Consider the following 6,226-nt stretch of genomic DNA (forward strand, 5'->3'; position numbering starts at 1 on the left):
TTCTGTTCTGTTCTATTCTTATTATGAGAGATTTAAAAAATGAGGAAAAGATATACAGTAGCTGGAATATCCTATCTGAAGAAATCAGCACGCTAGTATTTCAAGTAGGGCTTCTACATTCTCAGGTCTTTTCAATTTCATAATGTGCCCTTTTTAAAGGGCACGGAATGTTCTAGAGCAGAGGTGTCAAACTCAAGGCCCAGGGGCCAAATTCGGCCCACAGGTTGCTTAGATCTGGCCCACTGGGCCACCCTGGAAACAGCAAAGGACAGGACTGCAGTGTCTCTGCCAGCAAAAATGGAGTTCAGGAGGGCTGTGTGCAGCACTCCCGCACTCCATTTTCACCAGCAGAGGGTTGCAGCCAAAATGGAGCTCAGGAGCCCGTTTTTGTTGGGAGAGCGCTTGGGCCACCACAGGCATCCCCAACACAAGTGACAGTGAGCTGGCCATGCCCACCCCAGCCCCTGAGGTCAAATACAACCCTGATGTGGGCCTGAATGAAATTGAGTTTGACACCCCTGCTCCAGAGAATCTTTAGAATATTTTGGATTTGAGAATGAGAACATGGGCTTGTTCTGTTTTAATTTAATGCTTATACATTTCTCTATTAGGTGCTAAGAAGAGATGTGCAAAAAGATGGTGCAGAGAAGACCAACAAAGGTGCAGAGAAGAGCAACGAAGATGATTAGGGGACTGGAGACTAAAACATATGAAGAATGGTTGCAGGAACTGGGCATGTCTAGTTTAATGAAAAGACTAGGGGAGACATGATAGCAGTGATCCAATATCTCAGGGGTTGCCACAAAGAAGAGGGGGTCAAACTATTCTCCAAGGCACCTGAGGGTAGAACAAGAAACAATGGGTGGAAACTAATCAAGGAGAGAAGGAGCTTAGGAGAAATTTCCTGACAGTTAGAACGATTAATCAGTGGAACCGCTTGCCTCCAGAAATTGTGAATGCCCCAACACTGGAAGTCTTTAAGAAGATGTTGGATAGCCATTTGTCTGAAACGGTATAGGGTTTCCTGCCTAGGCAGGGGGTTGGACTAGAAGACCTCTAAGGTCCCTTCCAACTCTGCTATTGTATTGTATATAATGTGTAAAGAATTTGATTGTTTAGTAAGGTTCCACATTTAGGCAAGAAAAACAAAATGCACAGGTTCAGTATATGTGGTACCTTGCTCAGTAGTAGTAGTGACTGTGAAAGGGATCTTGGAGTCCTAGTGTCCAACCATTTAAATATGAGCCAGCAGTGTACAGCCTGCCAAAAAAAAGTCCAACACAATTCTAGGCTGCAGAAACAGAGGGATAGAATCAAGATCACATGAAGTGTTAATACCACTTTATAATGCCTTGGTAAAGCCACACTTGGAATATTGCATTCAGATTTGATCATCACGATATAAAAAAGATGTGGAGACTTTAGAAAGAGTGCAGAGAAGAGCAACAAATATAATTAGGGGATGGGAGGCTAAAACATATGAAGAATGGTTGCAGGAACTGGGTATGTTTAGCTTAAGAGAAAGAAGGACTAGGGGAGACATGATAGCAGTGTTCCAATATCTCAGGGGTTGCCACAAAGAAGAGGGAGTCAAGCTATTCTCCAAGGCACCTGAGGGTAGAACAAGAAGCAATGGGTGGAAACTAATCCAGGAGAGAAGGAACTTAGAACTGAGGAGAAATTTCCTGACAATTAGAACAAATAATCAGTGGAACAACTTGCCTCCAGAAGTTGTGAATGTTCCAACAACGGAAGTTTTAAAGAAGATATTGGATAACCATTTCTCTGAAGTGGTGTAGGGTTTCCTGCCTAGGTAGGAGATTGGACTAGAAGATCTCCAAAGTCCCTTCCAACTCTGTTGTTCTGTTCTGTTCTATTTTATTCCGATGTGATGTTGAGGCTTAGACCAATAATTTGGAATTTACCTAACCGTGGCAAATTGGGCTTATGGTGCATAGGTTGTAATGATAAGAAGACTCTGGTGAATGAGATATGCTCATTTTCCACTTTTGAACATCTTTTACTCTAATGTAGAAGTAAATCTGAACAAGGCTATTTCATTCAGTTAACTATTCATTTATGGTTTCAAAAATAGGATTCTTTTTTCCTCCTGAGATTCAGTGACTTTATAGCCATCCCAGAGGTTCTTTTTCAAGAGAACCTTCTGGTTTTGAAGACATTTTGCTTCTCATCCAAGAACCTTCTACCTAAACCTTGGGACAATCATGACCTGGATAACTGAAAATCTCCATAGACATTCTCTTTATAGACATGTTAGCTGATAATCTGGCATTGCCCAGGTATTTATTTATCCTAATCCTGTGTTAGACAGGAAAAGGAATTAATTATATTTATAGTGTTAAATCAATCCCCCTTACCAGAGGGAGCCTCTTTGTTTTTTTTAAAGAACCAATCCCCCTTACCAGAGGGATCCCCCCCCCCCCCGTGGAGTACTGTGAAGCTGTTACCATGGCAACTCCACTGTGCTGTACAGCAGAAGCCATTTTAAGGTACAACTGGCTGTATCTTAACAGAATCTGAATCCAAAATGCACGCTATCACTTTCAAAAGTACTGTGATTTGACACTATAGATGTAATTCATTCCTTTTCCTTTCAGCGGCCCAGGCATTCGAGAGTTATGCTGGAACATACACACAGAGACACTGATACAGACACAGACACACCAAGAGGTGTTAGGGGTGTCTTAACCCACAGTATTTTTTCCATAGAGTAAGTCATCTGTGTACCAAGTTTGGTTGAAATTGTTCGAGGCGTTCCGGAGTTATGCTAGAACACACACACACATACACACAAACCCATTTATACACAACCCAGCTGATCGGGAGGAAATGGGAATTTTGCAGTAACCTTCCCCTGAAGTGGGGTGGAAATGGAGATTTTACAATACCCTTCCCCTGCCATGCCCACCAAGCCATGCCCCACAGAACCAGTAGTAAAAAAAATATTGATGTGTGTTATGTCTGAATGTCCTTTTTTGGTTAATTACACCAATAAAAAAATAACTTTCTCAAGACTTATGATCTGAAGAGATTATCCTCAACTTAAATGTTCCTCAGATGCAATTCAGGTGACTCAAGTTAGTATGGGAATTTTATTCTCTGCATCTGGGGTTCTATACAGTTGGAGAAAGGTTACATGTCTGCCCATGCAGAAGTGATTTTAACATGTTCCAATCAAATTGATTTAGTTGTGCAATCTATCAGAATCCTTAATTCTAAATACAGGTAGTCCTCGACATAACAATTCATTTAGTGGACGTTCAAGATATTTTATGTGCATTGCACAACCAAACCTTCTAAGCCAGTTGATTAGGATGCTACAAATAATACCAATTACAAGTGGTCCTCGGCTTATGTATACAATTGAGCCCGAAATATATGTTGTTAAATGAGACATTTGTTAAGTGAGTTTTGCTCCATTTTACAACCTTTCTTGCCTCAGTTGTTGTTAAGTGAATCACTGCAGTTGATAAGTTAGTAACTCGGTTGTTAAATGAACCTGGCTTCCCCATTAGCTTTGCAAGAAGGTTGCAAAAGGGGACATGGCAACCGCCATAATTGTGAAGCGGTTGCCAAGCATCTGAATTTTGATCACATAATCACAGGTATGCGGCAAAGGTCGTAACTGAAAAACGATCATAAGTAACTTTTTAAAGTGCTGTTGGAACTTTGAACGGTCATTAAATGAACTGTTGTTAGTTAAGGACTACCTGCAGAAAATGAAAAGATTAATTAAGATACACTCTCTCTTGATACCTTTAATTTATTTATTTGTCAACAAGTACAAGGAAACAAGTATGAAAAAATGGCACAAACAAATGGAGATAAATAAGCAAAAGATAGCCATAAACACATAAAAAGAGTACATATAAATGGGACAGTGGGACAGGGACGGTAGGCACGCTGGTGTGCTTATGCACGACCCCTTAGGGACCTCTTAAGAAATGCGTAAGGTCCACGGGAGACAGTTTAAGGTAAAAGGTATGGGGGTTAGAGGATCTAGCAACAGGATCTGGTAGGGTGTTCCACACATTTACTATTCTATTGCTGGAATTGTTTTCTCTGCAATCAAGATTAGAACAGATTACATGTACCGTATTTTTCGGAGTATCAAACGCACCTTTTTCCCCTCAAAAAAGAGGCTGAAAATCTGGGTGCGTCTTATACACTGAATACAGCATTTTTTGCCTCCTGAAACCCTGCTCCCTTCACCAAAATAACTGTGCAGAGCCTTTAGGAGGCTTTCAGAGTGCTCCTGAGAGCTGGGGAGGGCAGAAATGAGTGAAAAATGGGACCTTTTCGCTCAATTTTGCCCCCCTCAGCACCCAGGAGCAGTCTATGTCTCCTAAAGGCTATTTATTCCTGTTTTTTGTTCATTTTTGTTCCCCCCCCTCCATCCACCCAAGAGCACTCTACAAGCCTCCTAAAGGCTATTCATGCCCTTTTCTTTAAGGGGCCCATTTTCTCAAAACACGGGCCGTTTTGGGGTGGTCTGCAGAGCACAAAAACCTTTTTTAAAATATTTGCCTCTTCAAAATTTTGGTGCGTCTTATACTCCAAAAATAGGGTGTTACATCGGGTAAAGGAAAGGCACACTCAGGCTTAGGCAGCGACAGCTCTTTTTTTTAACTCAGTAGCAACTATGTACAATCCAGCGAAGGTTCAATCTGATAGCAGCCCTTTTATAGGGAGCTGTCAGACCCTTCGACCAATCAGGTTGAATCTCTGTTCCCGCCGGAACAGAGGACCTTGGTGGAAACCATTGTAACTGATTCTGGTATCTAACACGGTAGTTTGTATCTATTGATTGTGTTATTGCAGTTGAAGTAAAAGTAGTCATTAAGAAGTAGGACGTAGTGGCAGATTATCTTGTGCACTAAGCTCAGGTTGGAACGTAGTGGCCGTAGCTCAAGGTTATCTAGGCCTAAAATTTCAACCCTGATGGTATACGGAATTCTATTACGAGCAGAGAGGAGTTGAGTACTCTTCTTGTAAAATCTATCAGGGGTGGTGGGTTCCGGCAGACACTACTATCGGTTTTACTTTGATAGATCCTACAGTATAACAAAGGTTTTTTTTTTTTTTTTAAACCATAAACTTTTTCTGTAAGAGGCTGGAGAATGGATGGATAATCTTTTTTCCAAAATGTGTTTGACTGGTTCACTGGTTCCACAAACTATTATCTGAATCTGACAATTATATAGTGCTATTTTCTCTTTTGATTACATCCCTTGATTTGTTTTCACAAATATGGGAATTCTTTTCTGGCCAACGCTATTCTATTAATCTCAGGTCAGATTTTTGCTTTGGGGGGAAGAGTCAGTGTCCCATTTCCCCTATTTGTGAAGGGTCAGATTTCAACTGCTTCTTCTTATCAATAAGGGATGAAACTCTTCATGTCTGACTCCCTGGGTCCTTCTTTTCAGTGATAAGTATTGGGCTTTGAAGAAGACAAATTTCCCATGGGTGGCAATACCAGTTACGATGCATAGCTTGGTCATTGCAGGAGCAAACTGAAAAAGGTAAATTTCAGGGGTTTGGCAGGTAAAGGTGTACTAATTGGAAAATACTTTACTAAATGGTTCTTTGAAAACTGCAACATTATTGCTGCCCCCTGACCTGCCCAAATGAGATGAGGGAAGTAGTGCCATAGAGAAAGTTGGGATAATTAAATAAAATCAAGACAGATTCTGAAAAACTACCGTATATGGACACAACTATGTGGTTTTTCTGGTTAAAGTAATGAATGTAACTGGCCATTGTCTTTCTCTGTAATATATCTTCATTTCTGAGTTCAGTGTATAATATTTATGGCTACCCATTCAAGAACTAATCCCCCTCAAACCTGCTTAGCTGCTAAGTTCGGACAGAGTGGTTAGATGACAACATCTGCTAAGGCAGGAAGGGCTAAATTTTATCTTCTTTAGTTGATTTTTAAAATCACTATTACTATTAGGCTCACCTGTTGGAAGAAATGTCCTTCTGGGTTCAGTTCCAAGTGGGGAAAAAGACACTGGCAACATGGAGGCTGCTTTGAAAGATGGTTTAATGGTGAACAGGAGGACGTGGCTTGAGCTCCTGAACAGAAAAGTGGGATCACATTCTTCAAGATGTTGGGTGAAGAAGAAAAGAGGCGGAGATGCTGAAAGTCCCTGGTTTTATGCCGTCTCTGGGCTTTGAACCTGAGTTTGTATTCTGATTGGTT

The sequence above is a fragment of the Natrix helvetica genome, assembly GCF_964273705.1.
Source record: "Natrix helvetica genome assembly, chromosome: Z".
Lineage (NCBI taxonomy): Eukaryota > Metazoa > Chordata > Lepidosauria > Squamata > Natricidae > Natrix > Natrix helvetica.